The sequence below is a fragment of the Ochlerotatus camptorhynchus genome, unplaced genomic scaffold, assembly GCF_037179485.1.
Source record: "Ochlerotatus camptorhynchus isolate MF236.1 unplaced genomic scaffold, CSIRO-AGI_Acam_v1.1 ptg000178l, whole genome shotgun sequence".
NCBI classification, from domain to species: Eukaryota; Metazoa; Arthropoda; class Insecta; order Diptera; family Culicidae; genus Ochlerotatus; species Ochlerotatus camptorhynchus.
In genome coordinates this window covers 2,124,208-2,141,989 of record NW_027040668.1, presented here as the reverse complement: position 1 = coordinate 2,141,989, position 17,782 = coordinate 2,124,208, and the positions used below count along the sequence as shown (strand labels likewise).

The 17,782-nt window shown below is 38.5% G+C and overlaps 1 protein-coding gene across 1 annotated transcript in view; it reads right to left on the bottom strand.

The window, feature by feature from the left end:
• dve (SATB1_N and homeodomain domain-containing protein dve) overlaps positions 1-17,782 on the bottom strand; it is an 897,131-nt gene that overhangs the window by 580,489 nt on the left and 298,860 nt on the right. The window lies entirely within an intron of this gene.

Here is a 17,782-nt window from a genome sequence, read left to right as displayed (position 1 = left end):
GAGTGCATAGGTCTTTTTTGTGAAAGTTGGTCTACCAAAACCTTCCGGTAGCCCCAAAATTCAATATTGTAAAATATCACATAATAGATTTTTGCAAGAGCACAGGAAAAGTCTTAGCCTGGTTCACGGAAAAAACAAACGAAGCTGTTCATAATGATTTTTCCCAAACATGGAGTATCTATAAAGCAGTGGAAAAAGATTTCAGATACGACAAAAACTTGATGAAAGCGGTGGTATCGTATAGTAGTGCTCATTTGAAGTTATCTCCTTATCTTGGCAACTCCAAGTTTTTTTTATCATTCTCTTTAGATATTTATGTAAGCAGTGATAACAATGGATGAAACAGATGGAACTGATAATTATAGTAGATTTAGTTTATTCTCTTCATTTTAATTTATTTTATCATTTTAAACATTTTATGAGTTCACGACAAAGCTACGACATCTTACGGTACCGAAGAGGAAATCTTACTGTACCATTGAAACGAAGTATTTTGACTACCTTAATCTCCAATAATCATATTCAGTTGTATTTGTTTCGATCCGTAACAGTTTTGTATCGTCAATGGTCCATATACGCGTTCATAAACGACTAAGTATAATTCAAATACTATTAAAACCCAAGATGAAATATTTTAAAACCATCACTGATTTGATTGTTAAGATCCATTCTAACTTCCTGTGATGAAAAAACTGAGGTACATGAATGTTGGAAAAAAAGTGCCTCGGTGGCGGCGGCGTAGCGGTGTGACGCCGTTGGCTTTAATCGGCGGTGGCGGTGACGGCGTGCATCGGCGTATAACTATGATGGCATTTCCGGAAGATTTTACCATCTATAATTGATTGATATTGTTTTCGTTCATGAAACTATTAACTCAGCCCGTGTACAAAATTTAATAAAATTCTAAGAACCATTTGTCTGATCGTAAAAAATCCGCAGTATTAAGAGTTAAATCCGAGTCTATTTACTTTCCCGAGAGAACACATTTGAACGAGGTTCTTGCCACTTGACGAGACTGCTAGTGACATCATTCTCATGGTATTTCATGTTTCATATGGTAGGTTTCAGCAAATGTAATAATCTAGCCACTTCTCATGGGGTTCCCGGAACATTTATGATGATGGTCATTATAAGCTTGAGCACTTTGTATAGACAATGCAACATATTGGTTTTGATATTCTATGTGGCTTAGTTTTGAATGACTGGCTTTAAACCAACCAACATTTCCGTATATTTTTTTTTTATTAATTACTTTATTTGTACAGGCTCAATCGAATAAACTTTACAGAGCCGAGTTATCACTTTTGTTATACATTATTGATCTCTTATTTTTAAAGTTAAAGGAGCTGGACCGGATACTCGCGGTTGTCTCGAGGTTAATGGAGATTTACAATTTTTTTGGATGGGAAAAGGGAGAGGGAGGTTTGATATGTGATACAAATACATACAAATATTTAATCAATCCTAAAACATGAACTAACTTCTATTCATCTTGAAAACAAACATAAAAAGAACCCACACGTACAAAATACAAACTAAACACAAGGTTAATCAAACTTACAATCTAATGTTAATATTCTTAAAGTAAAAGTAATGAGTATGAGTTTCATAAACTCCAGATCGCGTCTAGCCAAAATATCCCGAACTGGTTAGGTTGTCTACCTCGAGCCCGAAGGGAATCGTACAGTTCAGATAAACCACAAGACCAAATAATGTGATCTGCGTCCTGGTAACCTTGTCCACATTCACAGAGATTGCTGTCCCCCAGCCCAACAAGGAACAAGTGAGCGTTTAACGAATAGTGATTGGACATGAGGCGAGACATCATACGAATGAAGTCTCGACCCACATCCAACCCCTTGAACCAAGGACTCTTCGACACCTTAGGGATGATCGAATATAGCCATCGTCCCAAACTCCCTTCACTCCACTTATTCTGCCAGCTGACGAGTGACTGTTGACGATAAATGGAGAAAAATTCATCGTAGGCGATTTGTCGATCGTAAATATCGCCTTGCATAGCGCCCACCTTTGCAAGCGAGTCCGCCTTCTCATTGCCCGGAATCGAGCAATGAGATGGGACCCATGCAAAGGTGATGACAAAAGATCTTAAAGATAAAGCACTTAAAAGCTCTCGTATTTTCATGAGAAAATACGAGGAGTGCTTTACCGGCCTCATAGAGTGAATAGCCTCGACAGAACTGAGATTATCCGTAAAAATAAAATAATGATCTGGTGCAAGTGAGGCGATCGTTTCTAGCGTATAATATATTGCCGCCAGCTCAGCAACATATACGGAACAAGGAGCTTGAAGCATTCGAGAGGCGCTATGAAATTCGTTATAAATACCAAAACCAGCGGACGCCTCTATTAATGATCCATCTGTGAAGAACGATCTTGCGGAATCAACTTGGCCAAACTTTGCAGCGTAAATTGACGGAACAATCATGGAACGATGATGTTCTGGGATCCCACGAATCTCCCGCGTCATAGATAAATCAAAACTAACTGAATTGCCGAAGTCGGAGAAGCATACACGATGAGTATTATGCTGTGAAGGACTGTGTTATGTACACGTAGTACAATGTCATAAAACGAGTTTGAGGGTTTAGCTCAAGAAGCTTCTCAAAGTTTGCAATCACCAGTGGGTTCATAATTTAACAACGGGTGAGGAGCCTGAGGGATAATTCCGAAAACCGATCAGAGAGTGGCAACATGCCCGCTAACACTTCGAGACTCATCGTATGAGTCGAGTGCATGCATCCTAACGCGATACGAAGACAACGATACTGGATACGTTCCAGTTTGATGATGTGAGTTTTAGCCGCCGACTGGAAACAAAAACTACCGTATTCTAAAACCGATAAAATCCTTGTCCGGTACAACGTTAGAAGATCTTGCGGATGAGCTCCCCACCAAGTTTCGGTAATTGTTCGGAGAAAATTGATCCTTGGTTGGCATTTTCGTCTCAGATACTCAATGTGGGATCTCCACGTGCATTTGGAATCGAACCAGACCCCAAGATATTTGAAAGACATGGAATGAGTGATCGACCTACCCAAAAGTTGAAGCTTCGGTTGTGCTGGGCTATGCTTCCTAGAAAAAAACGACCAACTCAGTTTTCTCCGTGGAGAATTCGATACCTAGCTGGATAGCCCAAGTAGACAAATTGTCTAATGTATCCTGTAAGGGTCCTTTTTTTTTTTTTTTCCTTTGGTTTGTTTTTTCCGTCGATCTTGTTTTCCGTGCTGAGCACCAATGCTATCGACGTGCCAGGAAGGCAGCTCCCACACCTGGACCCTACCTATTGACCCATCAACTCATGAACTGGGGACCAACGGCTTTACTTCCCTTCGGAAGGAAGGCGTGATCAGAGATGTTATGCCTCAGAACATCCCGGCGGCGCCGACTGGGATTGAACCCAGGCCTTCTGGGGTGAGAGGCAATCACGCTTACCACTACACCACCGGCGCCGTTATCTGTAAGGGTCCTTAATCATAATATTCACGAGGCTGTATATTTGTAACTTTCAGATATTTGCTCATATAGTAAATATAATATAATCCCTGATGAATGTGGGCGTCTTAGTGGAATACCTGTATAAAGAGAGAGAGAAAGATAAGAAATTTCCATTTAATTCCACTACTTTATTTGCTTATCCTTGACAGATACGCGTATTTCGTCTACAATGTGCAGACTTATTCAGTGTCTTGTACTAATACTCGACTGAAGAAAAACATCGCATTTTACCGAACATAAGTACATTTTCACTTACAACCTAGGTAAACTTAATTTCTTGTAGGAGCAGGTACTCGTTGATGTGTCCTAGGTAGTAACTTGAAAAGCCATGTATGTCCGTTTCCTTGATCCCTGTTGAGTAAAGTTGAATATCGTTGTTTTTTGATCTCGAGGCTCTCTGCAACATCTAGTTTACATGGTGTAGATACGGTTCGTAAAATCGTGATGTCCTCCGTCGATAGTTGGTGGTCCTCTGTGAATATGTGTTCTGCAAACTTTGATTTGAAATCATATGTTAGGCCTTTTTCCTCTTGCTTTTTGCCCTTATTAACCTCCGCTATATGTTCTTTAAATCTAGTGGCTAAAGTTCTCTTGGTTTATCTTACGTATACTTTGTTACAATGATTACAGCTTTTTTTTATATACACCTGTTTTACCCAAAACATTAACTGGGACTTAAATGGATCCTAACAATGATTTCAACTGATTATGTCTGCTTGTGAAAAATTAAATCTAATCCGAATTGTTTTAACTGTGGTGTTGTTTTACTAGTAATATCTTGATCAACTGGAACGGGTACTCGTTTTAAGGGTTCTGGTTCTGCGGTGAGGGTTGTAAATAATCTACTTTGTAAAATTCTCGCTTTTTTATCAATGATTGTGGTCTCCTTGTATCCGTTGAGTCTCGCTGTTTCGAAGATGTACTGTAATTCCTTAACCTTTCCTGTATCGTCGAGTGGAAGAGTCTGCATCCGATGAATCATGTGGTGAAAGGCGGCCATTTTCTGCTGGAACGGATGGTTGGAAGTTTAGGGGATAACTTTAGTGCTTGTTGGTTTCCTGTAAATTTCGTATTTAAGCGAAGAACATTATGACGATTCCCTGATGACTAGAATATCGAGAAATGCGAGTTTCTCGTCTTTTTCAACCTCGTGAGTGCATTTGATATCCTTGTGAATTCTGTTGATCTCATCTAAAATTTGTGGAACGGCTTCCCTTTTAACTACGCTAGGGGGTTTGCCATTGGGGCTCCTTTCGTCTGCTTGTAGAAGTTACCTCGGAAAGAGAAATAGTTCTCTTCCATACAAAAGCGGGTCAGCTTAAGGTACGTCCGAACCTTGTTTCTCCATGCTGCATCCTCTCGTTGTGTTAATAGCCAGTCCTCCAAATGGTTGATCACTTTCTTGACCGGTACGCTGGAAAAAAGAGCTGTGACGTCGAAAGATACCATAATCTCGTCCTCGTTGATATCTCCTGAAGATTGTAGTTGCTGGGCGAACTCCTGGGTGTTACTGACTGCTTTACTCTGGAACTGATTCGGCATACTCTGTAACTCTGTGGCTAGCCACTTCGCTAGTTTTTGGGTGGGGTAACCAACTACAGAAACGTAATCGCTGTCTCTACGTCACCAGGGGCCACCAGAGACCAGAGGTTGTACATACTGAACTCTTAATACTAGATAATGGACAACACTCAACACCCACTAGACCAGTAGGGGAATTTTCTTTATAAGATAAGCTCCACCGACTGGAGCGAGAATCGAACCCACACTTCGTGGCACACATACAGTAGCCCTTCGATATATGCCGATACATCCACCCACTGCTATTTTAGGCAGTCCTTTAACCAATTGAGTTGATTTTTATATAGATAGCTAGTTTATGGTTGACACTAATCACCTATACTAATCAGCGTAATTGGTTGACAGCCAAGAAACAGCGCATGCATGGAGAAATTACTGCCAAACGTCTGAAGGACGAGTTGCGATGCTAACTACAAGGCAATGAAGTCCCCTTCGTAGACAAATATTCAATTGTCAATATGTCGACACTATTAGGTTCCCATAGGAAGGCATGGAAAATCATTTCGTGCATTCATTTACATTTATGTGCCTCTTACTTTGTTCATCGACATAATTTCGTAAAATGAGGTATGAAGCTTTTGTAGGCCTAAATATTAGCTACATTTTTTTGTAAACAACTCAAATCTGTAATCTCTGAAACTGGACGATGGTATGATTGACAGCCGGAGTCTAGGAGGGAATAAACACTATCATTTTCTTTATCCTACCCCTTCGATTGTGGTGGTGTGAATTCTACTCCAACAGTGTCAGGGCGATTGACGCGCCCTTCTTAACAAACCATCCAGTAGGAAGCTTAAGGGGGTATTCCCGATCTTTTTTTTCAAAAAATCAAATTTTTTTTTTCACGTTTTTTTGTACTTTAGACTATATACTTTCATCCCCCCAAGCCGTTTTCCGATCAGCGAATTCGGTGTCCAGGCATAGCTGACTAATGGTAAGAACCCCCAAATGGTTTTAACTAAAGTCAAAACTTTAAACGCGTTTTTCTCGAAACCAAATTTTTTTTATCGGGCGAAGATTTTTCTCAGAAACTATAAGAGATATTGACTTGAATCTTTGCGCATTTTGTTCCTTATTAAATTCTTTGGAGCTTCTCCCACTTTCAGCCAAAAATATTAACATTTAACATTGTTTGAAGCACCTTAAAGCTGCAAAAAAGCGGGCTAAAAATCGCCTGTTTTTTCATATGGCCGCCATTTTGTTAATTTGCAAGATTTTTTGCTGCCAACGGGAGAAGCTCCAGAGAATCTTATGCAGATTATAATTTCATCACGAAATCTGTTTCAGATGAAGCCGTTCCAGAGAAAAGTCTTCGCCCGTCCAGGCGTTTGCGGCGAACAGGGGTCTGTTTGCCACCATTTTGTGACGTCAATAATGTCTTTTTTTATGTCGAAAAAAATTTATTTGTAAACTTTAATGTTCAATAAACAAGAATCCCAAAGAGTTAGGCGCATTACTATTCATTTTCCTTGAAAAAAAATTAATTGAAAAACAGGCCGAAAAAAGGCAAAAGATTGGGAATACCCCCTTAATAAGTATTGCGAATTGTGTTATTCAATTTGCTGGAGCGTACCGTTGGAAGGAGATTCTTAAATTCCCGTGGATTTCGCGAAAGTGTCTCTGCTTACGGGTCCGCCCTTCCGTTTTTGGCACTTCATACAGCAATATTGTGAATTCAGATCGGTAGCTCAAATTGATCTTGCTATTAAGTGGAGCTGCATACAAGACAAGTCTTGAAAGGATCGTGGCTACCTTACATACATACATACATATATACAACTCAAATCTCTATCTTTAATGTATGGCAAACTAGACTGGGTTCTTATGTATGGCAAACTAGAGCCTCACTGAAAAAAATTGTGTGTTTTGCTAACTCTGGTTAATCATTAGACTGATGCAAAATTTGACTTTTTCGCTCCACAGTGCTTAAATGGTTTCAAATCGGGTCCTGATTAGCCTCCCAAAGTTACAACTCATTTGGTTAGAAACAGACTTCACACAAGCCATTTAAAGTTTGCATGTAAATTACTATGGGAAATCTCAACTTTTTGTTCATTGCCTTCTAGTCTTTTTCCATATTGAGTTGCAAAACAGTTCGATAGCTATTCTTATAGAAAATTTTCTCAGCTACAACTTTGCTCAAGATCGTTTCTATGTAAAACGAGACAGGAAAAAGTTATTAATTATTTAAGAGATTGGTAAACTTATGACATGATCAAACAGCTGCTCTGTAGGCAACACTGTATTTTGCAGTGTCACATAGTAGCCATGATTTTTGTGTCCTATTCAACGTCCCAGAAACACCAATGTTGCCTGTTCAGCAGTTGATTGAGCTTGATCATAAGACATCAACGCATTGAATCATTGATAACTTTCGATCCTTGCATTTAATCAAAAAGTGGTCTTGAACAAAGTTGTAGCTGGGAAAATTTCCTACATGTACGGTTGTTTGCTTTTGAAGTCGACCGATATGGTGAATTATTAGATAGACATGAACAAAAATCTTGGTTCTACCATAGTAATTCCCATAAAAACTTCAAATGGTTTGTGCCATCTCAGTTTCTCACCAAATGCGTTCACATTTTGAGAGGTTAGTCAGGATCCGATTTGGAATCGTTTAAGTATTGTGGAGTGAAAATTTCAAATTTTGCATCACTCTATTAATCATGCATAAGAGCTAAGGGCAAGCTAAGAGTTTCGTGTTTAGCTGACTCGTATTACCTTCTTACCTATTCTGGTGGCCTTTCATTACGGACTTTTTGCAGAGGGAGGACCAAAACAATGGCAAAAGGAAAACATCCAAAATACAATATTTGTCATCAACGTTCTGTCCCAGGCGTCTATTCCAATCTCCTTTTAACTCATTACAATATTGTAAATTGAATCATCTAAAATCCTGAAGAGTTCTTAAAATAAAGATTCAATCTCGGCAAGACCATTGACTTCAACTCGAGTTCCGACGACCACTTCGTGAAGAAAGCAAACCATTGACTAAGAGTGACCTACGGACTAGTGATAGTCAGTAGACCACCACTCATGTCTCGATCGAGCAGCCGGTCTAATAGCGTATTCGGTATGTGCGACCGCGTATGCAAAATAAGCAGTTACGTGTGACTTCAGCATTATCGATTGATTAAGTCAGTGCGTAAGTATTGTTTTACGAGGTCAAACGAGCTGAATTTAGAATGCCCCAGTTCGGACCACGACAGAAGCTTCCAGAACGAAGATCAAGAAAAAGCTTCTCGAAAGAAGAATAAGCTTTCAGGAACAAACTTCTAGCAGAAATTCTAACAAATAAACTCGATATGAGACTTCGAAAATAAGATTCAAGAAAAAGTTCATTGAATAAGCTTTTAGAATAATCTTCTAGAAAGTAGCGTTATTGTGTAACACGAGTCATATGGTAGTTTATTGTGTAACACGAGTCATCTCTAATAGAAAGGTTATGAAACATATGTTTTTTTTTTTTTTTTTTTTTTTTTTTTTTTTTTCCTTTATTTAACGTCGGTCTCTGTTCCGCAATCTAGTGCCAATCACCGACGGACATCGATTGCCATCCATTAACGGCAACCGAATGTGCAGGAAGGCAGCTTCCACACCTGCGTAGGATATCGCACCCATTCAATTCAACACACATGGGCCGGGACCAACGGCTTGACTTCCCTTCCGAAGGAAGACGTGACCAGAGATTTTTATGCCTCAGAAAAATCCCACCGACCTCGGCTGGGATTGAACCCAGACCCATTGGGGTGTTAGAAAGCAGTCACGCTTACCACTACTCCACCGGCGCCGGCTAAGCATATGTTTTGAAATCGTTAATTATCAGTTAGTTGTTGTCGGCTAAAATCACGAAATCTATGTAGAGTTAAGAAATCATTTCCTACTAGCAGGATACCCTCTCAAGACTCTTGACAGTACGGCGTAGTTCACCAATGTATGCTCCTCGAAAAGTGACACGATGGTCAGGTCCACCAACCCAACGAACAGTTGCTGCTGCAGCTATAGATGGTGCGCTTCACCCGTGACTCACTAGCAAAGGAGCAGCGAGGATCCGGTTTCCTATGTATCGGATGAATTCTTCAGTCCAACGAATATTCCGCCAACTCCAAATGGTTTTGTGGAAAATTACTCTCTTTGTTACACTGTTTCATAAATCAAATTAAAATATTCACCCATTAACATGATTACACATCAGGGATGTAATGTCGCCTTTAATTCCCCTTATTTGGGCCCATACATAAATTCTGCAATCGACTAAATTTTCAATAGCGACCAAACATATCCATTAGTACCGTCCCAATGATGCGTTAATCTAGATAAAATAGATAAATAGCAAATTTTTAGCGAAAAGCTCAATATTAGATCCATAGGCCAATATTAGAGCCATTTACCATATCATTCAAATTAAAACAGGGCGAAATGTCCCAGGGTAGAATTTCTATCCCTACTACTAAAAACATGACGAAAAGTTATAAACCGTTAAAATTACAACAACAAACAACTAAACTAGCACTAGTGACTACGATGAAAATTAGCTGAGATTGAAAATACCTTAAAATACTAAAGGTTACTTATAATAGATTTAAAAATATTATTAAAATATTAGAACTAAAGTTTAGTTCTAAGGTTCACATTAAGTTGAGAATGTAACGTTTCAAAAGGTATAAAAACAGATAAGGGCAGTTATAGCATGTTTGTAAAATTCATCGGTTGCATCCGTAGAATAGGAATATACTTTAACGCTCAAATAAAAAAAAATGAATTACTCTTGTAAAAAGAAAATAGTGCCCGAAATAAAATCATGCATTATGCTTTTCTGTTCTGCTTCCATCCAATGTAAGCATTAGGAGAAATCTATCTAATAAAGCAAAAAAAAGTAAGCATTAGACATTTTAAGAAATTGCTCTTGGTGTTTTTCTTGCCTGCTGTCCTCTGTCGCCATATTGTCATTATGAAAATCCCATTAGCCTTGGAATAAAATCCAAGAAATTTCAATAAAACAATGGCTAAATTAGAGATCCGAACCGATTTCCAGTGTGCATTGGTATGAATTTATTTATTGAGATCTATTTTCTGTAAAATTAAGATGATTCCATCAAATTAGTTTGATTTCTAAAACGCTCATATTATCCCATAATACACGATAAAATTTCAAGCGCATATGTTTTGGAACTTCTAAAAAGTCATAAATTGTCTTTAAGATTTTCACTAATGTCGCTATGAAACAAAATTGATTGCATGGTGATCTTGACACCAACAGTCAAACCTATTTTTACAGCTAAAGATTACCATATTATGGAAAAAAAAAATTCAGCAGAACAGAACAACAACAAGCTAATTTATGGCGGTTACTTTGATGTAATAAAAATTAAATTGGATTTATAACTGATTTTCACCAAAGCGTAATAAAACTGCTTGGATACAATATTACTCTTAAGGGGGCTCTGAGAACCTTTTGTAGAGTATGGAGCTTTCTAACAAAAGGTTTTAAGATAGCTTTATTGTGATTCTCAAGCATGCTTTATAATCCTTATCAAGAGTGGTCCACTAAGCTGGAAGACGATCTTATAGCGGTTATCAAAAGGTTGTGCTGGAGCTATTAATTTTATTGGCGGTTTTATAAAATTGATCTCATAAACCACTAATAGAGTGCAATAAAACAAGAAATGCTACTTGGGATTGAGACTAATTTCATGTGGAAATTTTTTTAAATCTAACATATATGCTGAGGTTTTAGGCCGTATGGCCAATTAAAGGACTACTTGTGCAAGACCAGGTACACTGCTCCTAGTGTTAACCTGAAATACATTGTGATAAAAAAAAGTTTCAACTTCAGTTTGTGTTTGAGATCCAAAATAAAAATCTTATTTAACATTGAAAATCATCTGATGCAAAAATATTGATTCGGGAAAAAAGTGCTATGGTCGCTGAAGTGTATTAACAACCATTTACGGAGAATGCATCCGATGATTTGTTTGTGCCTATGCATTGTTTTCAATCAGTTAAATTCAAAGAAACATTGAAAGTGTTCGAATACCGATAAAGCGAGCTGAACGCAGCCTCACTTAATCAAAATTATACCGAAGGAACTCGCATAACAAGATCTCACGCAACCCGTATTGAAAAGCGCTATCAATTCGCACAAAACGTTTAACAGAATAAAACCGGAGCTGTTCGGAAGAAGACAAGAAAAAAAAACACTCAAAGCGTACGACAGCAGGAAAAAAAATCCGGGCAGATAAATTAAATTAAACGTTGCTCGCCGCACAGCATGTCCCATTCCGCTGAACGATTTGATCGCTCATTCTCTTATTCCCCCCGCGCGCCGTGCCCGTGGATCGGGTGGTGGCAGGGCAGCTCAAATCGCTGTCGTCTCTTTCACACAATAGCACGGCACACCACATCGCTAAGACTAAGGCTCCGCCCAATTCGGCTCTGCGGATTGGGGAGACACCGGAGCTCTGGCTGTCTTAAAACTGCACATCATCTTCATCCGTTTTCATCGCGCGTTCGGGTCGGGTCTTCTCTTTGCCTTATGTATATTTTGCAATTGGCTCTGGGAGGAAAGCAAAGCAGCAGCATCCTTGACTGTGCTTTTGTGGCTCTTGGCACTTGAGTGGGGACTCGAAATGTTCCGTACCAGTTTTGCTCACTGAGTTGGTGGATGCGTTTTTGTTGTTTGCATCGATGTAGATACATTGTTGTCATTCGGTTCTTAGTGTTTTGACGATGAGAGCTAATAAAAAGACTAAATCGTCTTCAGCTCGTTGTTCGAGAGTCGAGTATCAGTACTGATGAAATGTGCACATTGTTGTCAGGATACGCATATATCTGTCGAATATAAGTAATATGGTATTTAGCTAAAGATTCGGAACTAACAAGCACTTTTCAACATATTTTCACATAAAGTGGAATACAGTGCTTTCCCGATTTTGTCAGCCCCTTCTCAAATTTTAGGCTGACAAAAACAGCAAGCTGACAAAATTGGGATTTCTTTTTCCCATTATTTTTTCGATCCAAATTTTTACAGAATAATTAAATTGTTATAGGGTAAGGCGGGATAATACGCCATGCAGTGCATATTTATGAAAGTTTTAAATCAAATTTAATGGGTTTGCACCCAGAATGACTAGAAGAGCTGCTGAACTATCATCTGGAAAACTGTTTATATCAAATAGTCTTTGAATAGTATGAGAAAAATGGGTGAGACACGAGACGCGTTTTACCCCACCTTACCTATGACTATTATTTGTAAAAACTCTTCAAAGCGTGTTTATGTTTTTTTTTTCCTCTGATCGGGACATAAAACAACAGCGACCAGTTATTTGATCTATTGTATATCCCGTGTCCTTAGTTTAGTTAATGTCGTATTACTTCATCACTATTGAGAAATGATGAAGTATTCGGTTTTGATACAGTTTTCATTCTTGCCTTCATCGCAAGGAATTGATTCTAATTGAAAGGTCCCGCTATTTATACCCTTCGGAGTGTTGAAATACCCTCCAAAGGCGCTTCTCTTTGTCAGTAAAAATTGAATTCCTTAGCAACAAAATTAAGGAATGACACCGATAATGACCGTGCATCAGAACCCTAGTCTTAACCACTTCAAACTAGGGAACAACGATTTTTTACAAGATCATCCTCGGTGTACAAAGCCGAGTCTTGTCACTATCAACAAGGCATACAAAATAACAAGGACTAAGATGTGTTCCTTGGATTACTGAAAAATCCTGTTCCCTTGTTTGTAGTAGTCAGGACTAGGAATCAGTGGTAGATCTTACATCCCGTAACGTATCACGAAAAGTTGACCTACCCACGTTACGGGGCTGTTCGTCAAAGATCTGCTCGAATGAGGAAAATCAATGAAAATTTCATTCAGACTAGGAGCATACTAATATTATTTATGCACTGAAAATAAAATTTCGTTTATACAACGAAATCGCTCGTTTCAAAAAACAATAATACGTTTGTTCCGATGCGTTAGTTCATTAGCTACAACATAAATCCTATTAGAGCGCATTGTATGCATATTTACGCTCATTGTTCTCAAAACGAAAGAAGCGCTCCTAGCGCATCCCCTTTTTCTCCGTTTATCCGTAGGACGAAGAAAATCTAATGGCGTTTCAATGCGTTTGGACGGAATTGAAACGCGTAGGACGAATTTAGAAGCAAGAAGCAGTGTTAGATTTTTAATAATATCTCAAAATTGTTTGACTCTTTATCAAATCCAACGGTACGTATGGAAAGGTGGATAAATTTAGAAGTTATCTTTGATGAAAACATTCCATGTTTTGTTCAAACCCTTTCCAAAAAGCGTGGTAAAGTGCGGGATGTCCTTAGTAGGACGGAAATTAGATCGAAAACCCTATTCCTAAAAAAAAGAAAACCTAAACAGTATTTAACCTGGCGTCAAGAGAAAGCTGTGTAGTGATTATTGGATAATCGGGTAAAGGTTGAGTAAGCGCCTTTCAAGTTCTCACACAACTAAACAGCAGGATAACAGCTGTATAGAAGCGTAAATAGATATGCAATAAGAGCTTATCCCAACCGTCCCAACAGCCATAAGTAGTTGACTAAGTTCGCCAGATTTGCTTGTATAGAGGTTTAGTAAAGGTTTTCTCATATCGTGCAACATTTGAATACAGTTTGAGGCTGAGTAAATAAAATGAATAAAGCGTTTACATTGCGAAAATTGTTAGTTGGGTAACTAGCTCATCTTTCCTTGTTTCAAGATCATCCTCGGTCCAGGCAACCCGAGGACTTATCACTACCAACAAGGCATAAAAAGTAACAAGGACTAAGATGTGTTCCTTTGATTACTGAAAAATCCTGTTTCCCTAGTTTGAAGTTGTCAAGACTAGGAATCGGTGGTACGGTCTTACATCCCGTAACGTACCATGAAAAGGTGATCTACCCACGTTACGGGGAGTGTTTATGTTACTCCATACTGAAGTTTAAGATTTTCAGAGTTGGTTGGAAATGCTATCTAACATGAAGCTTTATGCCGCAGATACACATGTATGACAAACTATGAGCATGGGCATTATTTGTAGAATAAATTATGAGCACATCCAAGGTCACACTTGTATAGTTTAAGGATGTCCTCATAATTTATTATACAAATTATTGCTCACGTTCAAAGTTTGTCATACAAGTGTATCCGCGACATTAATGTGATAATATTAGCTAGAGAATGGTCTGAAGAGGGTAGGTAGACAGTTCCGCTAGAGTACGTCAGTATGAAAATGAGCGAAGGGCATAGTACTGCCGCATTAATGACCCTTCGCTCATTTTCAACTTATATTCAATACTCATACTGTCGTCCTCTAGTGGAACTTTCTACCTAACCTCTTCAGACCATTCTCTAGCAAATAAATTATCACACTTAACCTTCAGGTTAGATAGCATTTCAAACCAACTCTTCTAAACCATCAAATAATTAGAATTATTGAATCAATTTTCACGGTATAGAAATATGTATCAACTTTCAAAGCAGAGAAAATGTGTGTGTGCGTGTGAATGTGTGTATCCGTATTACTTGAATCTCTATAAATACACCACACATTATGCGTTGACAGAAATTTTGGCCTTGATTATGGTTTTATTGCCCTGACATTTTGAATTTTTAATGGCACGATACTCTGAAACTGCAAAGATTTCGTGTACGAAATTATTGCGGCATATAAATTGAAATCTTTGAAATTTCTGAGATTCATACCACGGAAAATTCGAAATAGCAAGACAAGACAACCATAAATATAGCTATTTGTGGATTATATCGACCTCGTCCTTAAGGCTGAAGGCTCAGTGATATGTTGCGGAGAAGTGACAGCTAAATCTATTGTCTAACTTTAGGATTTTCAGATGCATTGTGCATGGGCTTCAAGTTCCAAGAACATCAGGTCAGTCCCATGAACTTCGAAAGAATCACATGAAAATTAGATAACTTCACGATAGTTCCATTAACCTCAAGAACATTTCAGGAACTTTACAAGAACTTAAAGATTCTACAGAACATTTTTGGAATGTTTAAAGTTCTTTAGGTAATGATTAAAAGCTTTCGTAAAATTCTGAGAACTTCAGGGCAATTCCATAAACATCTGAAAAATTTTGGGCACTTTATAGATGTTTCAAAAAATTCCTCTACAGTGAAAATTGAAGAGCTTCAGGACAGTTCCCTTAACTAAAAAAAAAACCAGGGACTTTGAGATTATTTTTCCTTGATTTTGTTTTCCGTCGATCTTGTTTTCCGTGCTGACGCCAGGGAGGTAGCTCCCACACCTGGAACCTACCAATCGACCCATCAACTCATGAACCGGGGACCAACGGCTTTACTTCCCTTCCGAAAGAAGACGTGATCAGAGATGTTATGCCTCAGAACATCCCGGCGGCGCCGACTGGGATTTAACCCAGGTCTGCTGGGGTGAGAGATACTCACGCTTACCACTTGGGACTTTGAGTCTTGTTTAGTTTTAAAATCTTAAGGGAAGTTTTTTTTGTCTCTGTTTGGGACATAAAAACACTGCGACCAGTAATTTGATCCATTGTAGTATATCTCGTGTCCTTAGTTTAGCGCACGTCGCATTACTCCATTACTATTGAGAAATAATGAAGTATTTATATTTGAAACAGTTGTCATTCTTGCCTTTATCTTAAAGAAATGATTCTAATTGAAATGTCACGTTATTTAAATCCTTCGAAGAGTGAGAGCACCCTCCAAAGGCACGCCCTTTGTCGGTCATAATCATATTCAGTTACAAAATTAAGCAATGACTCTGATAATAATCATGCATATGCATCATAACCCTAGTCTTAACCACTTCAAACTAGGGAATAGCGGAAAGGTGGAATATACCATTGAAACGTTGGGAGTAGAGAAAAAACATCGTTTTATTTGCTAAAAGACTGATATCCGATAAAATTTCATTACCAAAAGTCCACCAGTCGATAGCATTGCGATAGATGAAAACTAACTACCGCATTTTATCCTTGTTTCAATGTCATCCTTGGACCACGAAATCCGAGAACTTATAACTATTAACAAGGCATAAAAAGTAACAAGGACTCCCTTGATAACTGAAAAATCCAGTTCCCCTAGTTTGAAGTACTAAAAATCGGTGGCAGATCCCGTAACGTACCACGAAAAGGTGATCTACCCACGTTACATGAACTGAGTTCCAACATTGCAGTCTTACGGCCCAAAATTAAACCGAAATTATTGCAATACATGTATAGGGTTTCGGTGCTGGTAATCTTGGATCGTAAGACGACAGTTTGTATACTTCACAGAAGATCCAAAAAATTAACGGAATTACCGAAAACTTCTTGAAGCTAAAAGAACTTCAGGGCAGTTTCATTATTTTCAAGGCAATTCCATAAACATAATCAAGCGAGAAGCAAGAACTTTGAAGCAGTTCCATTCGGATTTCGGTGAAGTTCCATGAACAGAGGATGGATAAGAAAAGGTTTGTTCAGAGAATTTTTGTATAATTTTGAGCTCTCCAGAGAAGCTTCGATAACTTCAAGGCAGTTCTATAAGCTTCAGGAAAAATGCAACAAGTGTTTAAATGTTCGAATAACTTCAGGGAAGTCGAGAAAACTTCAGATAAATCCAGAATTTCTCAATCAATTTGCGGAAAGTCCAGACTTTTTCATGGCAAATCCATGAATGTCAGGATAATTTCTACAAACTTCAAGGGGTTCCGGAAATTTCAGGAATGTTTATAGAACTCCTGAGAAGCTTAGAAAACTTAAGACTTATTTTGAGAGCATTACAGCATTAATACTAGTACCATTAACTTCAGGAGAACTTTGAGAACTTTACGGTAGCTTTGAGATCAGAGGTCTTCAGGATAGCCCAAAAAACTTCAGAGAAGTTTGGAGATTTTTAGGCAGTTTAATTTTTTCAGGATTATTCCGAAAACATGGTAGGAACTTTCAAGAAGTAATGTCTTGGAACTTCCGGAAATTTTAGGAATATTCCAAAGATCTCAGTAAATAAGGAACGAAAACTTCAAACAAGTCCAGAGAACTTCAAGGAAGATAGAGATTTTAAGGAAAATCCCATGAGCTTCCAGCAAGTTTCGGAAACTTCAGGATAATAACGGGAATTTTAGGAAAACTACAGGATGAACTTTATGGCAGTTCAATAAACTGTAGGAAAATTGAAATGTCTTTTAAAAAGTTGTAAAAAGTTCAGATAAATCTCGAACCTTCCTATTGATGGAGCCCATTAGCGCACGCTGCCTTGCCCAGTATTTTTCGATTGCTTGAAATTCCGGGAAATTCAGTGGATTCATTAGCTTGGGGGACAAAATCGATCTTGTTAGCATCATACCACTCCAGAACCACCTTGGAGTAGTGGCAGCTGGCCAAATCGGACCAAAAGATGACTTTGCCCCAATGCTTGCGGATGAACGGAAATACACGCTTTTTCAAGCATTATTCGATGTAAACTTGGGATGTCATCGTCGAGGATGTGACGAATGGTTCCGTTTTCAGGCCACAACTGCAAATCGCTTGCTAAACCATGGCCTTCTTCGCAAACTTGTCGGTTAACATGATCTTGAATCTTCCCGGCACATCCCCACGTCCAGTCGCGATGTAAAACTTTTGACAGGGTAGCTGCTTACAATCGAGTTTGACGTATGTTTCGCCATCGATCAAAGTGCAGCCCTTGTGT